This window comes from Enhydra lutris, unplaced genomic scaffold (genome assembly GCF_002288905.1).
Source record: "Enhydra lutris kenyoni isolate GAN:26980312 unplaced genomic scaffold, ASM228890v2 scaffoldscaffold15, whole genome shotgun sequence".
Classification (NCBI taxonomy): domain Eukaryota; kingdom Metazoa; phylum Chordata; class Mammalia; order Carnivora; family Mustelidae; genus Enhydra; species Enhydra lutris.
Genome location: NW_019154099.1, coordinates 8,673,412 through 8,701,106, shown reverse-complemented (window position 1 = coordinate 8,701,106; position 27,695 = coordinate 8,673,412).

Below are 27,695 nucleotides of genomic sequence, written 5' to 3'. Positions count from 1 at the left end.
CCAGAGGGCGAATCACCCTTGCAAGTGTTATTTCTTAGTATTTACTAGGTGCCCATACCATTTGAGATCATGAAGTTCCTTGACATGTGCATATTTGACATATGTATTCCAAATATATTTAGTCATGCCAATTGTCTTCTAGAGTTGGAAATAACACAGAGGAAGTGTGTACTTGACCTGAACTCTTGAAAGTCAACTCTTGTAAGTATAAACAGAGTGGAAACCCTGTCAGCAGAAAAGCATTTACAAAAGGAAGACCAAGTCAGAACATGAGCAGCAGATGGGGCTTGAGAGCCAAGAATGAAAACCCAGGAATGCATCCAAACTCTGTAAATCATTATTGACTTAGCTTCATGCCATCTTAATGACTTTTACTACCTCTTGGTTCCAATTCGAAGTGCATATTAAAGCAAGCAACATTGCAAAGACCAGAGGGGCTAGAATAGTAAACTACCCATGGCTTAGTAATCGTTATGCATTAATTATTCAGGAGCTGGAGCTACTCTTTGCAAACATTAAAACCAGTGACAGCAAAGAAATATGCCTTCCGTTTGGAGGATGGGAAGGACTAGTACTATTTGGGGTTGATGCTGGCACGATATTTAGCAGAGCATGACAGGTTTAGTAGATAAATAATGTGAAGTAGTATCATGCAAACTGTTAGCAATGTATTGGAAGGCTCAAGTATTCCCTGTAGGGCATTTACATTGGATTTGCTATGATTGCAATATCTGCACAGTGATGCATTACATGTTTTATTCTCTTTATTATATGTTTTCATTACTTTGTGTGTTAGAATGCAATAAAGAAAGCTGAAGCAATAAAGGCTGATTGATAATAATAATTCTGCAAAGATGCAACTTCCCTTCTAAATCAGTTCCAGAGTCAGAAGAACCAATGGCATCCAGTCAACTGTTCCTTTGTTAAGATTTTATCCTCCTTTCTGATAAAGGAATGGTAATTGGTTTGGAAACAGCTTCTGGTGACAGCTGGCACTGTATGGTAAAGGAGGAGGAAGGTAGGGAAGAATGTGTTCCATTTAGAATGCTGAATCCTGCATGCGGTTCAGTTCTCTGCCTCTCCCTTTGCTTTCATATTCTACAATAATGTATCAGATGTCCTCTTTTAAAGAAAAAAGTAATAAATTTTCCAGATCAGTACTCTCTGGGCTCTCTCATTCTGACAGCCTAGGCTACACGCTAAGGTCTAAGTCTCTTCCCAAAAGAGTGTCTTTGGTAACTCTCAGACTGGGTTCGCTGGAATCAGAAACTTACTCCATGTGTGCCACGGGTTGGAAGGAGAAGAGTACCAACCGCAGTTTAAAGGAGCTTCAGAGATTCAGACATGGCTGAGCATGTGTGAAGAACAGGTGGAATCATCTACAAAGAACAGATTTTTCACAGAGGTTCTGTGGGGGGCATATGGTTTGTTTGTGGGCACCCAGGAGAAATGGATGGAAATATAGGCTAGTGTTTGTCTGGGATGTAGGAGAGAGGAGGGCTGCATGCACAAATTAAATGAAACAGCTCCACAAGGGACTTTGGGGACCCAGGGAAGTAACAGTGTTGCTTTAATGGGAAAAAATACAACACAGAGTCAGAGCAAACAGCATCCTCCCTGCTTGTATATGTAGCGCAGAGGCTCCATCCCCATCAGGATGGCTGGGAACACAGCTCCACTCAGCTCCCTGAGGATTTGCAGCTATGAGAGCACAGAGAGAGAGAGCACCCATTCCTGGTCACTCGGATCAGCATCTGCAAGGGGTCACCAGTCTTGGAGTCATGGAGAAGCACAGCCTAAATGACTCCAAGAGCAACACACGTCAACCAGCAGCACAGTATAGAGCAGCAGGGCTCAGAGTACCTGCAAGGCACCTCCCAAGACCTCCCAGAAATACAGGGAGAGAATTTTGCAGGGAATTGAGGTTTTGTATTGTGTAGGTACAAGCATGAGTCAGTGAAATTTGGGTTATAAACATTAAGTGGCTTTATTTGTACCCACAAACAAATGAGGCTTTGGGGAAACTTAGGTTATATGTGAAGCAAAGAGAACATTACATTTGTGATTGCAAAGGGCAGGCAGCCACTCTCAGTATACAATTTCCTAAAAGGCCCAAGCAATATAAGCAGCCCCCAGTTAAACACACAAATGGAACAAGGTAATCATATATTCGGGTCACACCAGTGAGCTCTCACATGTGAGAGAGTCACTCTCCAGGATGACAGAAAGGGTAAGGATGCCCAGGGGTCACAGGAAATATAGGACAGTACTTGTAAAGTACAGGTCACATAAGATCGAATGAGAAAGCCTATTAAAGTGCAGACTGCAGGACCCACTCCCCAGAGGACCTGATTCAGTCAACTCAGATATTCTAAAGCCTCCTCCCAGAGTTATCTGTACAGAAGTGGTCTTCAAACCACTCCCAGATAAACACCATCCTAGAGTTACCTGTCAACGCCATCTGGGTCTACACTGCCAAATGAATGCCCCGAAATTGATCAAGGGAATCATTAAGGTTGTGTCCAGAAGAGCTAGACCCTGTGTAAGGCAGAGAATACACTGAGGAGGACAGCGTGAAATGCTGTGACCAGACACAGGGTCAGATAATAGGAAGTCAAAGGAAACAGACGGCAGAATGGGTGTGGGACAGGGCAATGGACAAAAATGGACAAACAGGGTTGTAGGTCGCAACTTTTACATGGTGTCCATGGAGATCCTGTCAGAACATCTCATGTTGGGTTGGACAGTGATGGAAAACCCTCAAGAGATAGCTACATCCGATCATTTATTTCAAGTATTTTTGTAGTCACTGGGTGTGCTAAGTATGTTTTTTGAATGCCAAGTTGGTTTCTTACATACATTTCTCTCAACTGGTGGAACTGCTTGCTATTGAGTTATGTGTTAGTTTGTGGGTCCAGTTTTTGAAAAGCTCTTTATTTCTCTATAGATGTTACTCCTCAAAAGCTACTTTGTAAGGCAGCCTCGTATTGATGGAAAGAGTATGTGCTTTGGAAGAAAAAGACTAGAATTCTTATTCAGACTCTACTCACAAAGTGGTTAACACTGAAAAAGTTCTTCGACATCTTGGGGCATCAGTTGTCTATTCTATAAAATGGAGATGACTGTCCCTAAGCTTACAAGTATTTTGTGTGGATTATATTAAATAAAATATGTGAAAGTAAAATACAGTTGTGAGGCATCCCTCACAGTTCTTGGGATTTAATAGGCACTGAGTAAATGGTCATTGTTAACTAGTATTACCAGACTAGTCTATAGCCTCGAATAGTCCCTCTTTCTAAAGTTGTGGTTAGAAGATTATCACATTTTCCAAGTTATAAGTAAAAATGAACTATTTTTATAATACCACTGCAAAAACATGTATTTATATTTCTAACCATTATATTAAAATAGGATGTATGACTAATGTGAGTTTCACAGAAATATCAGCACTTGGAGAAGGTTATTATTTTTTTTCACATGCTCAATCAATCCTAGTTTTTCTTAGATGTAAGCAGAATGTGTTCTTTCTCCTGGTAACCTTTGATTTGCTTATAGCTATTTTCTGTACCTCCCCCAGATATGGATGGCCACGTGAGCATGGCAGGCCCCGACAGACCACCCTGGGGTCACAGAAATCCCCCTGGTCTCCTTACTGTCATTTCTTAGTACTAACACCTCTTGCATTCCCCATTACCTCCTTCAGTCTAAGATGCAAGTCCATTCTCTTTCTACCCCAGAGGTAATAAGGAGCAAGGTGAGGAGTTACTGGAGCAATGGGAGTAAACTGGGAGGGCGGAGTTAATCCCCATGCAGCAATTCTTTGTGCGCTTTCTCTGTATGGCAATGTGTTGCAGTTGATGGATTACTAGACTATGACTGGTAAACTCCATAAAATGATGAATTTATAGTGTGCTTTGGGAGCACAGAGAAGGGAGCAACTATGAAAGGCAGGCTTAGCATGGCTTCAAAGAAGTGATATTTAATCTGGGTTTTAAGATTATAATGGTAGGAGAGTCAAGAATATTCCAGGCTGTGTGGATAGCATGTGCAAAGAAAAGAGCAAATACCCTGTTGTGGTTAAAACTGTGTGTATGTGTGTGTGTGTGTGTGTGTGTGCGTGTGTGTGCGCGCGTGCGTGCATGCGCACACGCGTGCACGCACACGTGTCTGTCTAAAGGTGGTGACAAAGGATTGGGGGTGTGATCAGAATGGCAGGTTGTGATTAGACTGAGAATAGCCTTCAACCCAAGCTATAGAAGTAGTACCTTTATCCGTAAGTTTCAACTGTCTTCAAAAATTACTTTAGGGTGCCTGGGTGGCTCAGTGGGTTAAGCCTCTGCCTTCAGCTCAAGTCATGATCCTAGGGTCCTGGGATCGAGTCCTGCATCGGGCTCTCTGTTCAGCAGGGAACCTGCTTCCTCCTCTGCCTGCTTCTCTGCCTACTTGTGATCTCTGTCTGTCAAATAAATAAATAAAATCTTTAAAAAAAAGAATTACTTCAATAGCAGTACATGCATAAATTATACAGAATGAGAATAGATGTGAGGAGACTAGTTAAAAGCTTACTATAATATCTTTTAACTGTTGGTACATCTCGTAGACTACCCACGTTTCTTATACTAATACAAAGTAGAGGTGAACCTACAACAGAAGAAAAGAGGCATCAATAGCATCCTGTTTTGGTGACTTAGATTATCAGCGAATCAAAGTGAAATTCTGCCTTTGTTAATGTCCAAACAAATTTAAGACCTAGAACTACATTTTGCTTATTTAAAAGGCCTTTTCATTTAAGGGGTGCCTGAGTGGCTCAGTTGGTTAGGCGACTGCCTTCAGCTCAGGTCATGATCCCGGGGTCCTGGGATCAATCCCACTTTAGGCTCCCTACTGAGTGGGGAGCCTGCTTCTCCCTCTCCCTCTGCTGCTCTGCCTGCTGGTGCTCTCTCACTCTCTGGGTCAAATAAATCTAAATAAATAAATAAATAAATAAAAGGCCTTTTCATTTAAAATAAGCATATTTCATTTGAAAATGGACTTTGCAGCTGAATCTATTGAAAATATTAGTGACCTAGTTTTACAAAACTAGGATTCTGAAGCCAGCTTCAATGTGATTCCCAGTATGTTCAAGCTACTTAGGGCTCTTATCAGAACTCCATATCACTGTGAAGTGGTTGCAATTTGGACAATAGGGCCTGGCACTGTCTAGAAAGCTGTTGCTATTACCTAACATGAAAAAACAATTATCTTGAAATTTCACTGAATCCATAAAGAAAATTGAGATGTTTGCATTTACAGATTTGTTAATCCCCCAAAAGAGTTCCATTCCCCTCCCTACTCCTTAATCACACCATCTCTATAATTTCAGACAATTAATAATCAAGCTTTTATTTAACTAGACCATTGCTTCCTCTCAAATCCTAAACTTATTACCAAAACGAGCTTCAGGACCCTAAGAAAATTCTCAAGAAATTTTTGCCAAGTGAATTATTGAGCAATAAAACAGGATAATTTAAAAGAGAAATTCCATGCTTTGATCTTCTTGAATCATTAAAATGGACTTGGGGTTAGGTCTTCTGGTTGTCAGACCTGTTCAACAATAATAATAGTTCTCTTCACTTACCAAGAAAACTGACAAAAATCACCATTTATTTCTGTTCCAAATTATGGTTTTATAAAACTTTCATTTTATTATAGGTGAAATACCATGACTAATAAAAAAAAAGACTCTGTTTTTAAATACCACTTTTATTGTAGCAAACATCATCACTTTCTAATGAATAAATCTCATCAATGAAACAAGAACAAAGCAAAATGTCATTCACTTCCAAAACCCTATTCAACCTCTTTTTAAGGACAGAAGTTCTGAGCTCAACACAGTGTCTTAACAGTGTCTCCTGGAAGTCCTCCTCCTCCTTTGATCTTTCCTGCAATCTGCATTCCACTGTAGAGGACAGCAGCTCTCTATCCTGAAACCAAGATGGAAGCATGAAAGGATGGTGGACTTGGGGCCCAATTCCAGATCTTGGTTCAAATTTAGTCACATACTAGTTCTGTGACCTAAAGCCTGACCATTCTGGCTCAGTTTCCTCAGATGTAAAATGAAGGTAAAAATAACCTACTTCCTATAGGGCATGTAAGTGTGTATGTGTATTAAACTATATTCAATAAATACCTTATCATTTACCTGAAGAAGAAAAGCTCAATGTTCTTTCTACACAAAAGAGGTCTGGACAACAAAAATCACAAAAGGAGGTGGAATAAATGGATACAAATATATGTAAGTGAACTCAGCTCTGCAACTAAAAGACAAAGAACGTCAAACTATTTTTTCAATGTCACATCTAAAATGAAACTTACAAAAGGAAAATCTAAAAAAAATTAAAATTAAAAATATAGAAAAATTACATGTTAAGCATGTGTTAACTAAAAGAAATCTTGTATAGTTACAATAATACCAGATAAAAATAATCTTTAAGGGGAAAAAATTATTAGTGGAGAGGGCGTCTACATATTAATAAAAAGTTAGTTCTCCAGAAAGATGTAAAACTACTAAACCTGTTTCCATAAAATAAAATACCTTCAAATATATACAAAAATTATAGAAAGGAAAGGAGAAATATACAAATCAACCATCACCGGAGTGAAAGGTTTTAACACACCTCTCTGTTAATTTAAAGATCAAATAAACAAAGAGTCAGAAAGTACACAGAATATTTGAAGAACACAATTAATAATCCATGTATTAATGTACATTTATAGAATATAATTAGAGAATAAACATTCAAGTATACATGGGCTAGCTATGAAAACTGACCACACAAGGAAAGTCTCAATAAATTTCAAAGAATCCTAACATAATCTGCATTCTCTGATCTCAATTATATTAAATTAGAAACCAGGGAGAAGAGGATTTTTTTCAAGCCCACGAATTTAAAATAATTCATGGCTCGATGGAGAAATCATACAAAAAGTCTGAAACAAGGGCACCTGGGTGGCTCAGTTGGTTGGGCGACTGCCTCCAGCTCAGGTCATGATCCCAGAGTCCCCGGACTGAGTCCCGCATCGGGCTCCCAGCTCCACAGGGAGTCTGCTTCTCCCTCTGAACTTCTCTCTCACTGTCTCTCTTTCAAATAAATAAATAAAATCTTTAAAAAACAATCTGAAGCAATAAAAAAAATTACATAGCAAAATTCGAGGAATGCAGTTCAAAGGTAACTGAAGTTAAAACAAATAATCCTTAAACTTGTATGGAACCACATAAACCTCAAATAGTCAAAGCACTCTTGAAAAGGAAGAACAAAACTGGAATTACTGTAATCCCACATTTCAAGATAGTGATCAAAACAGTAGGATACTGACACAAAAATAGACACGTAGATCAACATAGTGGAGAGCCCATAAATAAACCGACAATTATATAATCAATTAATCATCAACAAAAAGAGGCAAGAATATGCAATGGGAAAAAGATAGTCTCTTCAACAAATGATGTTGGGAAAACCGGACAGCTACATGTGAAAGAATGAAAATGGACACCCGACTTACAACATACACAAAATAAACAGTATGGAGCTTCCTCAGAAAATTAAAAATAGGAAAAAAATTAAAAATAGAATTACCATATGATCCAGTAATTCTGCTAATGGGTATTTGCCCGAAGAATACAAAAACATTGATTTGAAAAGATACATCCCTGTATGTTTACAGCATCATTATTTTCAATAGCTAAATTATGGAAGCAGACTAGGTGCCCAGACAGATGAATGTATGAGGAAGAGCTGGTATAAATATACAATGAAATACTACTTAGCCATAAAAAGAATGAAGTCTTACAACAAATGGATGGGGCTAGAGAGTACAATGTTAAGTAAAATAATTCAGTCAGAGAAAGACAAATACCATATAATTTCACTCATATGTGGACTTTAAGAAACAAAACGAGGGAATAAAGAAAAAGACAAACCAAAAAACAGACTCTTAATGATAGAGAACAAAACTGATCATTGCCAGAAAGAGGAGGGTGGGGGGATGGGTGAAATAGATAATGGGGATTAAAGAGTACACTCATCATGATGAGCACTGAGTAATATATAGAATTGTTGAATCACTGTATTGTACACCTGAAACCAATATAACACTGTATGTTAATTATACTGGAATTAAACAAAACAAGAACAAAGAAAAGAAAGTAACTTAAGTAACACTTATAGCCATACATGGTTGTTTTTAAAGATTTTATTTATTTGAGAGAGAGAGCACAAACAGGGGGAGCGGCAAAGGGAGAGGGAGAAGCAGGCTCCCCACTGAGCAGGGAGGACACTCAGGACCCTGTGATCATGACCTGAGCCGAAGGCAGACTCTTAACCAACTAAACCAGCCAAATGCCCGCCATAAATGTTTTTATTAGAGAAAAGGGGTGAATATAAATAAGAGTCCAACCTAAGAATTTTTTTAAAAAAATCAATCTATTAAAAATGGAAAAATATTTAATAGTAAAGATAAAATGAAATAGGAATAAAATAGAAAATGAAGATATTAATAAAGAGGATCAACTGAACAAAATAATTTCTAGTGGAGTAGTAAATTTGACCAATTTCAGCAAGGTTGATCAAGAAAAAATAGAAAAGGCATATTATTAGGAATAGAAGTGGGTCACAATTATTAAGATTATAGTTTTTTGTCAATAAATTTGAAAATTTAGGGAAAAATCAAAAAATTCCCTGAGACAGTTAAATTATCAAAACTTACCCGAGAAAAAAAATCAAGAACTTGAATATACCATACCCATTAAAGAAATTGAATTCGTTTTAACTTTTTTCATAAAAAAACCCCCAAGACTAGAGTGCTTCATGTCCAAGTTCTACCAAATATTTAGTAAGCAACTAATTCCTAAGTCAGTTTCTTCCTGTTATGTTTTGTTGAAGATTTTCAACTAAACGTAAAAACCTATTCTGTATTTCCTCAGAAAGGAAACTTCCTTTCCAAGTCTGGCCTATCATATGTAAATGCTTATTACATTTAGAAGTTGATTTGTCTATCTTATCATGTAGGAAATCCAATTTTCTATTTTTTCATATCCACTGCCATTTCTGCCATGTATCAGATTTCCACATATATGTCTGTTTTTGAGCTGTTGCATGTTTCGTTGATTATTTCTCGATATGTACCCACTAATGTAATTACCATAGTGTTTAATGTTTGTAAATCATCTGCCCTCCTCCCCCAGTCCCCTCCAGTCCCCACCCTCTGCTTCTTCCAGAGAATCTGAGCATCTGGGCTTTTTTTTTTTTACCTCTGTTCTTTCTTACAAATTTTAAAATATACTCAGGAAAGTTCCATAAAAAATCTTGTTGGGATTTTTAATGGAATTTTTTTTTAAATGTAGATCAATTTGGTGAGAACTAACATCCTTATAATATTGAACCTTCTTATGCTAAAATGTGGTATGTAATAGTTTCAATTATTTCACTCTTCAGTGGTTTTCAATAAAATGGTCATAAATTTCTCCTGAATGATCTTTATTTTCCTTATTCCTACACATTGTGTTAATTGTGTTTTTAAAGGGTATGTTGCTGGTGTTCAGAAAGGAATTTCATTTTAAAGATTTTATTTATTTATTTGACAGACAGAGATGACAAGTAGGCAGAGAGGCAGGCAGAGAGAGAGAGAAGGAAGCAGGCTTCCCGCTGAGCAGAGAGCCTGATGCGGGGCTCGATCCCAGGACCCTGGGATCATGACCTGAGCCGAAGGCAGAGGCTTTAACCCACTGAGCCACCCATGCGCCCCAAAAGGAATTTCACTTTTATACACTGAGCTTCATCCAACAACCTTGTTGAACTCTCACAAATTCTAATATTTGTCTCTACATTTTATGGGTTTTTCTATGATAATTTCAACCACAAGTAACAAAAATTTTGTTCCCGCTTTAATAATATTTACATCTATTATTTCTTTTTCCTTATGAGTACTATTCCTGAAATTTTTACTGCAACATTGCACCTAAATTGTCATAGTGGGTGTCCTTGTCCTACTACTCTTTTTGAAGGAAAGGCTTTGTGCTTGACATTGAATTAGCTGTTGGTTTACTGTCTGATGTTTGGTATTTTAGATATCCTTTATCAGGTTAAGGAAATTCATGTCTATTTCTACTTTTCTAACAGCATTTTACCAAATGCTTTTTATATATTTAATATTAAATCTGTTAATGTGGTAAAATAAATTTAACTATTTTTCTAATGCTGAACTTTCCTTTTCTGATACAAACCCAACTTGATCATATATTAGCTTTTTGATGGATTCTTGAATTCAATTGCTAATATTTTAGTTGCTACTTTTTCATCTTTGCTCATAAATATACTTAGCCTATAGAGTTTCTTTCTCATACTCTCCTGGTCATGTTTTCATGCCAAGACTTTGCTAGAATAACAATGAGGTTCTGCTGCAAATAAAAGAAACCACTCTAATTATTTTAAGCAGAAAGAGGATTAGGTCCTTATAAATTTGTTAGAAGGGCTGTCAAAACAGGTTTTAGGCTGAGGCTCTAAGACAGACTTCTAGAGAAATCTTGCACAGGTGGTAAAAGTTAATTGTTATTTCTGCTACAATAAAAATAACCCACAACAATAGATGTGATAGTTAAATTTTATGTGTCAACTTGGCAAGGATTTGGTGCCCAGGTGATTGGTCAAAACTAGTCTAGATGTTGCTGTGAAGTTGTTTTGTAGACATAACAACTACAATCGGCTGACTTTAAGATTACCCTCAGTAATATGGGTGAGCCTGACTCAGTTAAATGCCTTAAGAAGAAACTGAAGCTTTCTAGACAAGAATTCCGTCTCAACACTGTACCATACATGTCCTGCCCTAGTTTCCAACACACCAAGTCTGCCCTACAGACTTCAGACACAAGAATACAATATTAACCTCTGTCTGAGTTTCCAGCCTGCTGTCCTGATGTCCTACAAATTTTGGATTTGACAGCCCCAGATACTCACATGAGCCAATTTCTACTAAAAAAAAAAAATGTATCTAATATATATGTAATAAATACTTACATATATCTTTATCATATATGTGTATAAATATTATATATCATACATTGCACATATAATACACATATATTACCTTTTACATGTATGCATGCATACATATGTGTGTATATATGGGAATGCAAATGGTATAGTCACTTTGGAAGACATTAGGCAGTTTCTTATAAAACTAAATATACTCTTAGCATACAACACAGCAATTGCATTTCTTGGTATTTATCCAAAGGAGTTGAAAACTTATGTCCACATAAAATCCTACACACAGATGTATATAGCAGCTTTATTCATAGTTGCCCAAACTTGGAATCAACCAAGATGTTCTTCAGTGGATAAAGAAACTGTGGTACATCCAAACAATGGAATATTATTCAGCACTAAAAAGAAATGAATTATCAAGACAGTAAAAGATATGGAAGATTTTTGTATTCTCTGGGTAAGCATCTAGTAGTACAACTGCTGGATCATAGGGTAGTTCTATTTTTAACTTTTTGAGGAATCTCCTGCACCCTAATCTTGTAGCAGGATTATCTACAATAGCCAGATTATGGAAACAGCCCGAGTGTCTATCAATTGATGAATGGATAAAGAAGAGTTGGTAGACTCTGGAAAACAGCATTGAGGTTCCTCAAAAAGTTGAAAATAGAGCTACCCTATGACCCAGCAATTGCACTACTGGGTATTTACCCTAAAGATGCAAATGTAGTGATCCGAAGGGGCACATGCACCTGAATGTTTATAGCAGCAATGTCCACAATAGCCAAACTATGGAAAGAACCTAGATGCCCATCAAGAGATGAATGGATAAAGAAGATGTGGTATATATATACAATGGAATACTATGCAGCCATCAAAAGAAATGAAATCTTGCCATTTGTGATGACGTGGATGGAACTAGAAGGTATTATGCTGAGTGAAATAAGTCGATCAGAGAAAGGCAATTATCATATGATCTCCCTGATATGAGGAAGTTGAGAGGCAACGTGGGGGGTTTGAGGGGCAGGGAAAGAATAAATGAAACAAGATGGGATTGGGAGGGAGACAAACTATAAGAGACCTTTATCTCACAAAACAAACTGAGAGTTGCTGGGGGTAGGGGGGTAGGGAGAGGGTGGTGGGGTTATGGACATTGGGGAAGGTATGTGCTATGGTGAATGCTGTGAAGTGTGTTAACCTGGCGATTCACAGACCTGTACCCCTGGGGTTAATAATACATTATATGTTAATAAAAAAATTTAAAAATTAAAAAAAAGAAGAATTGGTAGACACACACACACACACACACACACACACACACAATGGAGTATTACTAAGCCATAAAAAATAAAATCTTGCCATTCGCAATGACATGGATGGAGCTAGAAAGTATAATACTAAGTGAAATAAGTCAGTCAAAGAAAGACAAATACCATATGATTTTACTCATACGTGGAATTTAAGAAACAAAAACAAATAAGCAAACGGGGAGAAAAGAGAAAGGTAAACCAAGAAATGACACTTTACTATAAAGAATAAACTGATGATTGCCAGAGGGAGGTGGGTAGGGGGATGTATGAAAGTGTTGAATAGCTACCGAAACCAATATCAGACTATATGTTAACTGGAATTTAAATAAAAACTTAAAGAAAGAAAAAGAAAAAGCAATTTAGCTTCCACCAGACTCTCCTTTTGGGATACTCACCCTTGAAACATTCATGGAATTTAATATTATATGAATTGTATTTTGAATTGTATATGAATATTATATATATATATATATATATATATATATATATATATCTCTTTTCTTTATTTAAATTCTAGTTAGTTAACATATATAGTAAAATTGGTTTCAGGTGTAGAATTTAGTGATTCATCACTTGCATACAACACCCAGTGCTCATCACAAGTGCCTTCCTTAATGCCCATCACCCACTTAGCCCATCCCCCACCCACCTCCTTCCATCAACGCCCAATTTGTTCTCTATAGTTAAGAGTCTCTTATGGGGTCTCCCGGGTGGTTCAGTAGTTGGGGGTCTGCCTTTAGCTCAGGTCATGATCCCAGTATCCTGGGATCCCTGCTTGTTTAACAGCCTGCTTCTCCCTCTCGCTCTGCTGCTCCCCTTGCTTGGGCATGCTCACTCTCTTTCTGTCAAATAATTAAATAAAATCTTATTTTTAAAAAAGTCTCTTGGGGCACCTGGGTGGCTCAGTGAGTTAAAGCCTCTGCCTTTGGCTCAGGTCATGATCCCAGGGTCCTGGGATCGAGCCCCACATCGGGCTCTCTGCTCAGTGGGGAGCCTGCTTCCTCCTCTCTCTGCCTACTTGTGAGCTCTGTCTGTCAAATAAATAAATAAAATCTTTTTTAAAAAGTCTCTTATGGTTTGCTTCCTTCTTTCTTTTTTTTTTCTGATATTGCATTAATTTTTAATTAATAAATATATTTGTTCATTGCCACCCCCCAAAAAAAAGAAGACACGGAGGAGTCTTAAACCCATATTACTAAGCAAATGTAGCCAGTTTGAAAAGGCTACATACTATGCAATTTCAACTATATGATATTCTGGAAAACTCTTCCACAGAGACAGTAAAAAGATCAGTGGTGCCAGGGGTGGGAGGAGACAGAGATGAACAGGCAGAGCTTAGAGGACTTTTAAGGCAATATTCTGTATGAAAGATACTCTATATGATACCATAATGATGGACAAATATCATCATACATTTGTCCAAACCCACAGAATGTATACCACCAAGAGTGAACTCTAAAGTAAACTCAGAACTTTGAATGATTATATATCAGTGTAACTTCACTGATTGTAACAAATGTACCCTTCTGGAGGTGGGTGTTAAGAGTGGAGGAGACCGGGCGCCTGGGTGGCTCAGTGGGTTAAGGCCTCTGCCTTCGGCTCAGGTCATGATCTCAGGGTCCTGAGATCGAGGCCCGCATCGGGCTCTCTGCTCAGCGGGGAGCCTGCTTCCTCCTCTCTCTGCCTACTTGTGATCTCTCTCTCTCTCTCTCTCTCTCTCTGCCAAATAAATAAATAAAATCTTAAAAAAAAAAAAAGTGGAGGAGACCATGCATGTGAGTGGGGGTATACATGGGAAATCTCTGTACTTTCCTCCCAGTTCTGCTGTGAACTTGAAAGTGTTCTGAAAAAATTAAGTCTTTAAAAAGAAAAAGAAGTCACAGACTCACTAATCAGGGCAAGAGACTGAATTTTTGTCATAGAAAGGAAAGCCGTCTCTCTCATCAGAATGAAGATACGTGATGAGATGAACCAGTAGTATGAACTTGGATAAGACACTTATTCTCTCTAATCCTCGGTTTCTTACTATTTAAAATGAGGACGACTGTATCTAAATCATAAGAATTAATTATGTTCAAGCCTCTTGCATTGAACTAATAAAGTGAACTGAACTCAATTAAGCTAAGGTGAAGCTATTCTCAGCAGATAGAGGACGACAGAATCATCCTAGTTGGCATGTTAGGTTCTCCTTGTTATTCCTGTACAGGGTCATGAGGCAAGGCTGCTTATACTTCTATGGGACTTGCTGCACACATACTACATCTGGTTAGATTCACTCGATGTCAAGATCAGCCACTGTCAGATGCTTCACACAACTGCTGAATGATCAGAAAAGCTAGTTTTAAATACACACACCTTTACAGTCTTGTCATCCACTCAGTGATACTCCCTCCTCCAAAGGCTGAGTGCAAAGCCACCATCCCTACCACTTCCTCCACTGGGCCAGCTGACATCTGGAGCATCCAGACAAAATGAGATTCTAGGCTATTAAATATTTTCCAAGACAAAAAGCCTTAGGGGCTAGATAAAAACAAAACACAACAAAAAAGGGGAAAAAACAGAATCTAGAAAAAAATACATGAGAAACTGGTTTGTACACACACACACACACACACACACACACACACACACACCCCTTTAAGCCTTTGGGATTTGGTCACCTTCTCAGCTGTACAGAACCTATTTCTGAATTGAGCACTTTCTCCAATGCTGATCAGAGGCAGATAGCATGCCTTATATCCTGCATATGCCAAGGGCAATGTCAGCACTCAACAAATAAGAAAAATAATGATAAAAACGAGAGGCTAAAACCCTATGCAACCTTTTGCCAACTCCTGCTTTTGAAATTCTAAATTGCATGCTGAACCATATGGTTCCACATACTAGCGGCTTCTCTGGGGAAATGACTCAAGCATACATTTGTCTTTCTGGGGATGGCTGAGTTTTCTACAAGCCCTCTGTCTTCACAAGCCTACACACTTTTTGTTGAAGGAAAATCTTGTGAAAAGCAGAACATTCAAGAGTCATTAGTAGTCACACTCATAAGCTTTCATACTTACCCACAACCCTCCAAACAGGCCTCCCCGTGGTTACTAAATTTTTTCTCTTGCTGAGATCTCCCAGCATGCCCTAGGTTTATCAAGTAAAGCCAAATATTAAGAGGAAAATCTTGAAAATCCTTCAGTGCCTGGGGTGGAATCAAATCAGACAAGCTCTCCACTCTGGCACCAGCCAGCTGAGCTACAAACACTGACCCAGCCCACGCTGAGAAGACTCATCATGAGTAGAAACCCATAATGTTGCCAGAATACGTTGTAGACTCACAAATGGGGGAAATGAAGTATATAAAACAGTGGGAAAGTTTGCAGAAATAACAGTTAATATTTATTTCAGGCATTCATCTGTACACAGCAAGGTTGAAATGTGTTTTTCCCCCAGCACTTCTTTCTACCCTCAAGGCCTAATACTGGATAAAGATTCCGAAATCCTTAATCATGGCAGCTACACACCATGTCTCAATTTGTAACTAAATGTGCTTTTGCCAAAGTGAGCACTGGACCCAAAAAAAACAGTTGACATTAAAAATGAAAAGAAAAAAAGTACTGAGCTGGAGACAAAAATATGGAAGCCCATATTCCTGGTCAAACGAATTTTATTATGCCACGTTTTAGTGTCTTCTTTATGTATTCTACTTGGTTGCTCAGATTGTGAAGATTACAAAATAAAAATTAAGTGGCTGTGTAATGTCTGACTTGTCAGTTTTTCCACCTGGCATTTCTTTCTTTTGGAGCATTAACCCTGTCTCACAGAGAGGATGCATGAAATATGGAAAGCCACCTGTCTCATTTAGCTGAATGGGAAGGGTAGAGGGCGGGAAGTTAAGGCAGCCTGATTTCTAAACCCACACCTGCTATTTTATGCTATGTGTCCTTAAGTAAATTGCTATATGACTCCCTGAACCTTACCTGTGTTTAGGCTTTTACAGAAAATGTCATTCTCAATTAAAAAGAAGATTATCTCTGCGATTGTTGTCTCTGAAGGAGGATCTCTGGACATGTCTGCCGAATACCCAAGTCTGAATAAAATGAATGACCACGAGTCTGCCAAATAAAAATGGTGTTCTTGGGAAATGCTGCTAGTTCAGCTCAGAACTCAACCACACAAGTGGGGGTTCGTTTTGTTTTGGTATTTTTGTATGTGACAGAAGGATTTATTTGTACTCCCATGTCATCACAGTAAATGCTAAAACAAGACATGTTGTCAAGAATTAAGATTTAATAAAATAAATAAGTTGGCTTCTTCACCAAAGGTCATTCTTTTCCTAAAAAAAAATCAATTAATTAGTATATAGCATATTATAGGTACAGTTTAGTGATTCATTAGTTGCATGTAATACCATCAAGTGCCCTCCTTAATGCCCATCATCCACTTACCGCATCCCCCATCCAACTCCCCTCCAGCAACCCTCAATTTGTTTCCCCATAGTTAAGAGCTTCTTATAGTTTGTCTCCCTCTCTGATTTTATCTTATTTTATTTTTCCCTCCCTTCCCCTATGTTCACCTGTTTTGTTCCTTAAATTCCATGATGAGTCTTTCTCTGACTGACTTACCTTACTTAGCATAATACCCTCTAGTTCCATTCACATCATTGCAAATAGCAAGATTTCATATTTTTGATGGCTGAGTAATATTCCATTATTTATATTTAAACACACGCACAACACATACACACACCACACATATACCCACACACACCACATCTTTATGCATTCATCTGTGGATAGACATCTGGGCTCTTTCCATAGTTTGGCTATTGTGGACATTGCTGCCATAAACATTGGGGTGTAGGTGCCCCTTCAGGTCACCACATTTTTATCTTTGGGGTAAATACCTAGTAGTACAATTGCTGGGTCATAAGGTAACTCTATTTTAAACTTCTTAAGGAACCTCCAAACTATTTTCCAGAATGCTACATGAGCTTACCAACAGTGTAAAAGGATTCCTCTTTCTCCACATCCTTGCCAAAATCTGTTCTTTCCTGACTTATAATTTTGGCCATTCTGACTGGTTTGAGGTAGTATCTCATTGTGGTTTTGATTTGTATTTCCCTGATGCCAAGTGATGTGAAGCTTTTTTTATGTTTCTTGGCCATTTGTAGGGCTTCTTTGGAGAAATATCTGTTCTTGTCTTCTGCCCATTTCTTGACTAAATTACTTATTTTTGGGGTGTTGAGTTTGATAAGTTCTTAAAGATCTTGGATACCAGTTCTTTATCTAATAAGCCCATTTGCAAATATCTTCTCCCATTCTGTAGGTTATCTTAGTTTTGTTGACTGTTTCCTTTGCTGTGCTGAAACTTTTTATCTCGATGAAGTCCCTATACTTTGTTTTTGCTTTTGTTTCACTTGCCTTTGGAGGCAGATTCCTGACTCACATTTAGGTCTTTCATCCATTTGAGTTTCTTTGTGTATGTGTAAGAAAATGGTCCAGTTTCATTCTTCTGCATGTGGCTGTCCAGTTTTCCCAGCACCATTTGTTGAAGAGACTGTCTTTTTTCCACCGGATAGTCTCTCCTGCTTTGTCCAAGATGAGTTGACCATAGAGTTGGGCGTCCATTTCTGGGTTCTCTGTTCTGTTCCATTGACCCACGTGTCTGTTTTTGTGCCAGTACCGTACTGTCTTGATGATTACAGCTTTGTAATAGAGCTTGAAGTCCAGAACTGTCATGCCACCTGCTTTGATTTTCTTTTTTCAACATTCCTCAGGGTCTTTTCTGGTTCCATACACATTTTAGGATGATTTGTTCCAGCTCTGTAAAAAATGTCAGTGGTATTTTGATGAGGATTGCTTTGAATGTGTAGATTGCTCTGGGTAGCACAGCCATTTTAACAATATTTGTTCTTCCAATTCATGAGCATGGATTTCTTTCCCTCAATTTCTTTCATAAGTGTTTTGTAGTGTTCAGAGCATAGCTCCTTTACCTCCTTGGTTAGGTTTATTCTTAGGTATCTTATGGTTTTTGGTGCAATTGTAAATGGGGTCAATTCCTTGAAATCTCTTTCCTCTGTCTCATTGTTAGTGTATAGAAATGCAATGGACTTCTGTGCATTCATTTTATATCCTGCCACATTGCTGAATTCCTATATGAGTACTAGCAATTTGGGAGTAGAATTTTTTTTTAAGATTTTATTTATTTAATAGACAGAGAGAGAGCACAAGTGGCAGAGCAGCAGGCAGAGGGAGAGAGAGAAGCAGGCTCTCCGCTGAGCAGGGAGCCCAATGCAGGATTCAACTCCAGGACCCTGGGATCAGAAACCGAACTGAAGGCAGATGCTCAACTAACTGAGCCACCCAGATGCCCTTGGGAGTGAAAACTTTTGGGTTTTCCACATAGCGTATCATGTCATCTGTGAAGAGTGAAAGTTTGACATCTTCTTTGCCAATCTGGATGCCTTTTATTTCTTTTTGCTGTCTGATTGCTGAGGTTAGGACTTCTAGTACTATGTTGAGCAACAGTTCAGTTCACCAAGGTCATTCTTAAATGAAATTCTTTTTTTTTTTTTCCTGCCAGTGCATGCGGATAAAGAATACAATTTGTCCTAGTACAGCTGATGGTACCCCCTTAATCCACCCTAAGTTGTCTGCAGTTTCAACAACCACCACTGCTTCTGTAGTATCACTGCAAATGTCAACACAGTGAAAGAAGCAAAACTGAAAATAGTCTGATCTCACAGATCCCCTGGGAGTGTCTCCAGATTACGAAGCATCCATGGATAATACGTCGATGTACAGTGTGGTCACATATTAATATAAAGACATGACAACAGCATACTTGGTTTAGGGACAGAGCAGAGAGAAACCAGGAGAGAACAAAAGGGTAGGGATCCATTTTTTAAAACACAAAGTTTCATTCCAGGCCCTAGCATTCAGACATCTGGTTCTATAATATAGATACCTGTATTTTTGCCTTGTTGTTAACAACTTTTTAAAAAAATTAGAGTATACTAACTAACGAAAACATATTACTATATGCCAGTTTCCAAGGGCTAATGTAACAAATAACACTACTGGTATTTCAAAACAACAGACTTTTATTCTCTAACAGTTCTACAGATCAGACCTCTGAAGTCAAGGTGTCAGCAAGACCTTGAACCCTCTGAAAGCTCTCAGGAAGAATCCTTTCTTGCCTCTTTCTAGCTTCTGGTAGCTCCCCCAAATCCTTGGTGGTACTTGGCTTGTAACTATATCACTCTAAGCTCTGCCTCCATATACACATGGCATTCTCTTCTGTGTATTGATCTGTGCATCCTTTCTTATAAAAACACAATCATTATATTTAAAACCTACCCTAATCCAGTAGGGCCTCATCTGAACTCAGTCACATCTGCAAAGTCCCTATTTCCAAATAACATCACATTCACAGGTACTGGGGGGTTAGGACTGAATATATTTTTTAGGGGGGCAAAATGAGCTGTGTGAATCACTATGTGGTATAATACGTTTGTGTCCCTTAAACCCACTATACTGCATAATAAGAATAATGAATAATAATAATAATAATGAATTAACAGCAATTAATGCTTCTCATTTGCTTTTGATCTTCAAACAGAAATATTGGGCAACAGGGCGCCTGGGTGGCTCAGTGGGTTAAAGCCTCTGCCTTTGGCTCAGGTCATGATCTCAGTGTCCTGGGATCGAGTCCTGCATCGGGCTCTCTGCTCAGCAGCGAGCCTGCTTCCTCCTCTCTCTCTCTGCCTGCTGCTCTGCCTACTTGTGATCTCTGCCTGTCAGGTAAATAAATAAAATCTCTTAAAAAATATATTGGGCAAGAAATTTTACCTTTTGAAACCATTTAACTGAGGAATAACTGATATGCAATAAACCACATTTTACAGTGTATAAATTTAGTAAGTTTTGACATATGTATATCCCCAGGAAACTATAACCAGTCAAGATAGTATACATATCCTCACCCTCAAAGTTCCTATGTGCTCCTCTGTAATTCTTCCTTCTTATCCCTCCCCACCCCTACCTCATGTCCCCAGGCAACAACTGATCCACTTTTTGTCACTATTGCTACTTTGCATTTGTAGAGTTTATATAACAGGAACATGGAGTATGTACTCCTTTTTATCTGGCTTCTTTCACTTAGCATAATTATTTTGTGATTTGTCCATGTTGCCACATGTATCAGTGGTTCCTTCCTTTTAAAGGCTAAATGGTATTCCATTGTTGGATGTACCACAATTTATTTGTCTGTTGACCTACTAATAAAAATCTGGGTTGCTTCTTGATTTCGCTATTACAAATAAAGCTAAGAAAAGAACTTTCAAATCTCTGAAATGCAGGATTTTTTTTTTTTTACAATATGCTATGTTTTTTATTTATTATGGGTCTAACAAAATATTTGTTGTTCTAAGTAAAACTAAGCCTGTGTGGTTTCCAAGAAGCTTGGGTTTTCCTCTGGTATGGACTGGTAAGCCTTCTGTAAAGGAAGAGCATGATAAATTAAGAGCCAAAAAAAGCTAATTTTCTCTTTAATAATCCTACTGTTAAGAACTTAGGCTAAAGAATCGATTTAAAAAAGAGAGAAAAAGAAAAGGTAAGCTGGTGAAGATAAGTTCTTCAGACCTCTCTAGAACAGTAAAACTCAGCAATGATCTAAACATATAATAAGGAAATATTGAAAAAACATGAGAGAGTGCTTCAAATATAACAGCTATTCAAAAAAGCATAATATAAAATTATGTCTGGATTATGATTATAACCATATAAAATTCATATATGTTTGTGGATGAAGGAACTTAAATTATTAACATGTTATAGTTACATAATTGTGAATAATTTTTTACAGTCTTTATTTTTGTCATAAAACCTGTATAATAATAAACATCAGGAGGAAACAGTTGGCTGCTCTTAAATCACTAAACCTATAAGCTTCTTCTCCTTGCTGATATGCAAAGCTGGGTGTATCCATCTGACCCATTCTCTATCATCAGTGAAATAAAGCAGGATATTGTCAGAGACCCAGTCTAATCTACCTCATATGTAACGCTACACTCAGACAGAACCAGGAGGCTTGTGTTAGAAAGTCTTCTCTAGGGGCGCCTGGGTGGCTCAGTCCTTAAGTATCTGCCTTCAGCTCAGATCATGATCCCAGGGTCCTGGGATCGAGCCCCACGTCAAGCCCCATGTTGGGCTCCCTGCTCGGTGGGAGGCCTGCTTCTCCCTCTCCCACTCCTCCTGCTTGTGTTCTCTCTCTCACTGTGTCTCTCTCTGTCAAATAAATAAATAAATTCTTTAAAAAAAAGAAAAAAAGAAAGTCTTCTCTACTCAGGCAATCTTCTTTCAACTGAAAAGCATATACATATAAATGAAAAAGATGGAAAATACCAAGTTGTGATGAGGTCTCACTTACCTGCTGGTGGGTGTATGATTTGGTTCAACTGCTTTGGAAAACTGTTTTGCATTTTCTAATAAAGAACCTACTGCATACATTATGGCCATAAATCCCCCTTCTAGGTCTATACCCAACAGAAGTGCATATATATGTTCAGCAAAGATATGTACTAGTATGTTGACAGCAACATTATTTGTAATAGCCCCAAACTGGAAACTATTCCAGTGCTCATCAACAGAGAGTAGATGAAAAAAATTATGGTAGAGACACACATAAGACACATAAGAATCCCTAATGACAATGAGAATGAACAATTTACAATTACATATATTCATATAACTGAATGTCACAAATGTTGAGAAATAAGCCAGATGCAAAAGTATAAATACTATACAATTCCGTTTAATAAGTACAAAGCCAGGCAAAATTAATTTATGCTTTTAGGAATTAGGATAATAGTTGTCCTTAGAGGTAGAACGGGAGATACTGAAAGGAGCATAAAGAGACTTCTGGGGTGCTTAGCAAGTACTATTCATTGATCCAAATGCTGGTGACATCAAGTGTGTTCAGTTTGTAGAAATTCATCAGCTATATACTTATATGTACTTCTCTGCAATGTATATTATACTATAATAAAAGTTCTTCTGTAAAGTCAATAAGTATTATCAAAAGCTTTGAGAGTGTTACCAGGAGCTTTCTTTCTTATGTAGATACTGAAAAGAGGCCAGTTGGCAGAGTTAGGATAGTGTTGTGAATTTACAATGAACTAGAATATCAGGGTTATATAGCACAGTGCATCTGGGGAACTTTGTAACCAGCCAGGAATGGTTATTGCTAGTCACAGAGCTGAAAGCTCTCAATAAATTTTGTTTCCTCCATTGTACACTGTCTGATGATTGGCAAAGAAATAAAATATAGAATCAAGGAGGCCAGAATGCCCTCTGTGAGAATAAAATCTATTGCCAATATGGCACACAGCTGCACCTTCATCTAAAGTTGTACGGAGCTGATGAGAGGTCCAAGCTTCTATATGACTTGGAAAGCTAGTGTACATCCCTTTGCCAGAAGCACAGTTAGAAAAAGCAAACAGAAAACATGCTTTCACTAAGATTCCCAAAAGAAGGAAGGAAAACTCTTCTCCAACCAAGAGAGGAGAGGAGGGAGGAAGGGTATCAGCTTCTCATCTGGCTAAAGATCAGCTCCAAGAAGCACAGGAGAAATTGTCTATCTGCTTGAAGAAGTGTTATTTTTCCTTAGTCCTCACTGAATGTCCAAGAACTACTGGGTTCTTGGAAGTTTATATAGGGGAAGTAATGTTGACCACACCTTAAGTTACTAATCAATTTCAGCATCACTTAAAGTAAGCTTACCAATGTTCTATTCTTCCTAATGTGATGCAGCAAGAAGCAGCCCACCACCAGCTGTTTGGTATTCTTACTCCAAGAAATGAACCTGAATCTAGTCAATTCTTTATATTCAAGCAACTGAAGGAAACACAGGGTAGAAAAAGGGTGTTAAGTGACATTATAAAAATACAGTAAGCCAAATCTAGAAGGTGAGAAATTCTACAAGGAAATTAATCTGGTTTTTTCAATAAATAGAGGCATTAAAGGGGAAGGGAAAACTTGCAAATTTAAAAGAGATTTATAAGCCATATCAGGAAAATGCAAGGCTTGGCATTTGAATCCTCATTCAAACAAGTCAACCATAAAAAAGACATCTTTGAGGAAATCATGGGGATTGACCATAAGCTGAATATAAGGTGAATTTAATGAACTATTATAAATTTTATTTTAAGTGATAATGATTATAATGGTTATGTTTTTTAAACATCTCTATCAGTGACTCATACTAAAGTGTTTATGTGATAAAAATAACACAAAGTGTAACTTTCCTTAAAAATATTCCAGCAAGGGGCACCTGGGTGACTCAGTGGGTTAAAGCCTCTGCCTTCAGCTCAGGTCATGATCCCAGGATCCTGGGATTGAGCTCCATATTGGGCTCTCTGCTCAGTGGGGAGCCTGCTTTCTCCTCTCTCTCTCTGCCTACTTGTGATCTCTGTCAAATACAAAGAAAAAATTTTTTAAAATATTTCAGCAAAAAATAAATGAAACTACTTTAAAGTCAGGCAGAATATATGAAATAAAATAAAGTGGCAATAATTGTTGAAGCCAGGTGATGGGCAGTGGAGATTCATTATATTATTTTCTCCATCTTTGTGTATGTCTTAAATTTCCCATTTTTAATTTAAAAAACAATAAAGGAATAAATTAGAGTTCTGACAATTGGCCTGGAGCAATTTTCATGATTTCTTATTGAGTGAAAAGAGCAAGATGAAGTAAACTGCATTTAGCAATATAATAAACAACCCATTTCTGGAAAATGATGACTTGTTTTGTAATATATACACATATGTATTTTACATACATGTTATATAAATACACACATAAACACATATGTATATATAAACATATATGTATATATGAAAACACATATATGTATGTTTACATGTGACTTTATAAGATGAGCACTGAGAATTACTTGCAAGGGCACAAGCTAGATTATAAACATGGAGTAGCTGGGGGTAGAGGCTGTTATGGGTTGGGAAAGAGTAGAGAAAGCCAGATGAAGAAAAATACTTCACTTTTAAAAAAAGGCATTATGGGGGCACCTGAGTGGCTCAGTCATTACGTGTCTGCCTTCGGCTCAGGTCATGATTCCAGCATCCTGGGACTGAGCCCCATATTGGGCTCCGTGCTCAGCAGGGAGCCTGTTTCTCCCTCTGTAGCTCCCTCATGCTTGTGTTCCCACTCTCGTTATCTCTATCACAAATAAATAAAATCTTAAAAAAAAAAAGTCATTATGCAGCATTGCCTTGGTCCCCAAACCAGACAAAGACCCCACCCAAAAGGAGAATTACAGACCCATATCCCTGATGAACATGGACGCAAAAATTCTCACCAAGATACTAGCCAATAGGATCCAACAGTAATTCAAAGGGATTATTCACCACAATCACCTGGGATTTATTCCTGGGCTTCAAGGGTGGTTCAATATCTGCAGATCAATCAATATGACACATCACATTCATAAAAGAAAGGACAAGAACCATATGATCCTCTCAACTGATGCAGAAAACCATTTGATAAAATGGTTTTTATATAACAATTATAACATCCTTTCTTGATTAAAACTCTCTATAGTGTAGGGAGAGAGGGCATATACCTCAATATCATAAAAGCCATCTATGAAAAGGCCATAGCGAATATCATTCCCAATGGGGAAAAACTGAGAGCTTTTCACCTAAGGTCAGGAGCATGACAGGGATGTCCACTCTCACTGCTGTTTGTTCAACATAGTACTAGAAGTCCTAGCCTCAGCAATCAGACAGCAAAAAGAAATAAAGGCATCCAAACTGGCAAAGAAGAAGTCAACTCTGGCTCTTCACAGATGACATGATACTCTGTGTGCAAAACCCAAAGGATTCCACCCCTAAATTGCTAGAACTCATACAGGAATTCAGCAATGTGACAGGATATAAAATCAATGCCCAGAAGTCAGTTGCATTTCTCTACACTAACAATGAGACAGAGGAAAGAGAATTCAAAGAATTGACCCCATTTATAATTGCACCAAAAACCTTAAGATACCTAAGAATAAACCTAACCAAGGAGGTAAAGGATCTATGCTCTGAACACTACAAAACACTTATGAAAGAAATTGAGGAAGACACAAAGAAATGGAAAAACATTCCATGCTCATGGATTGGAAGAACAAATATTGTTAAAATGGCTATGCTACCCAGAGCAATCTACACATTCAAAGCAATCCCCATCAAAATATCATTGACATTTTTTACAGAGCTGGAACAAATCATCCTAAAATGTGTATGGAACCAGAAAAGACCCTGAGGAATGTTGAAAAAAGAAAATCAAAGCAGGTGGCATGACAGTTCTGGACTTCAAGCTCTATTACAAAGCTGTAATCATCAAGACAGTACGGTACTGGCACAAAAACAGACATGTGGGTAATGGAACAGAACAAAGAACCCAGAAATGGATGCCCAACTCTATGGTCAACTCATCTTGGACAAAGCAGGAAAGAATAGCCAGTGAAAAAAAGGTCTCTTCAACAAATGGTGCTGGGAAAACTGGACAGCCACATGTAGAAGAATGAAACTGGACCATATTTTCTTACACATACACAAAGATAAACTCAAATGGATGAAAGACTTAAATATGAAACCGGAATCCATCAAAATCCTAGAGGAGAACACAGGCAACAACGTCTTCGACCTGCAGCAACTTCTGGCTAGACGCGTATCCAAAGGCAAACTTCAGCTGCAGCAACTTCGGGCTAGACACGTATCCAAAGGCAAGCAAAACAATAGCAAAAAAAGACTTCGTCAAGATAAAAACCTTCTGCAGAGCAAAGGAAACAGTCAACAAAACTAAAAGACAACCTGCAGAATAGGAGAAGATATTTGCAAATGGGCTTATCAGATAAAGGGCTAGTATCCAAGATCTAAAAAGAACATATCAAACTCAACACCCGAAAAATAAATAATCCAGTCAAGAACTGGAGAGAAGAAAGGAAAAGACTTTTTCTCCAAAGAACACATGCAAATGGCCAATAGATACTTGAAAAGAATGCTCCACATCACTTGGCATCAAGGAACTACAAATCAAAACCAGAATGAGATACAACCTCACACCAGGTCAGAATGGCTAAAATGAACAAGTCAGGGAACAACAGATGTTGTCTGTGTGTGTGTGTGTCTTGTGTGTGCGTCTCTGTGTGTATATGTATAAAAACACAATGGAGTACTGCTCAACCATTAAAAAGGATGAAATCTTATCATTTACAACAATGTGGATGGAACTGGAGGGCATTATACTGAGCGAAATAATCAGAGAAAGACAATTACCACATGGTTTCACTCATATGTGGAATATGAGAAACAGCACAGGGATCATAGGGGAAGGGAGGGAAAACAGAATGGGAAGAAATCAGGGAGGGAGACAAACCATGAAAGACTCTTAACTACAGGAAACAAACTGAGGGCTTCTGGAGGGGAGGGGTGAGGGGCGCTGGGGTAACTGGGTGATGGGCATTAAGGAGGGCATGTGATATAATGAGCACTGGTTGTTTTACGCAACTGATGATTAACTGAACTCTACAGCTGAAACTAACAATGTACTATATGTTGGCTAACTGAATTTAAATTTTAAAAAGGCATTATGCTGTGACTCAATGCATGGATTTATATGAACTAATATAAATGAATGTACTTCTACATGTACAAAGAAAGTTTTTAACTTAAAAAAAATAGCAAAATCTGCTCACATTTCTGGAATTCAGTTCTGGCACTGGAGCCTAGTGGCTCTAGTGAAACTCTGCAAGTCTGCATGTAAACTAGGCGAGAACAAACCACGAGCTCTCACGGTGATGTGCAGTGAGCTGAAGAGAAGCAAATAGAAATGGGTGTGTGGTAGGGTGCTTGGGATGAGGGATGACTGGAAATCAATACTTCAAAAATACACCGAAACACTCACCACTGTGGTGTAGTCATGGATGGCAAGGAAACAAAATGAAATGTCAGTTGAGCATACAAGAGAGAAGGAATATCTTTTTCAGAGCTCAAGTGTCAGGCAAAATGGGCACTAGCATGAGGCAGTATTAGGGCAGAGGGAAAGCACTGCCCTAGGAATCAGAGGCCCATTATTTACACTTCATCTTGGTTCATACACATACCAACTACACGACCTTGGAAAAGAAACTTGACTTATTGGCCTCAATTTCTACACATGTAAAAATAAGAATAAAAAGAACACCTCACCTGTGATAATCAGATGACAGAATATGCATCTAATTTACTTTAAAAAGGGCTGTACATTTGGAAGTGCCAAAAAGATTACTTGCTGCCCCCACACACATATGTACACACCTCACCATTCATACATACATT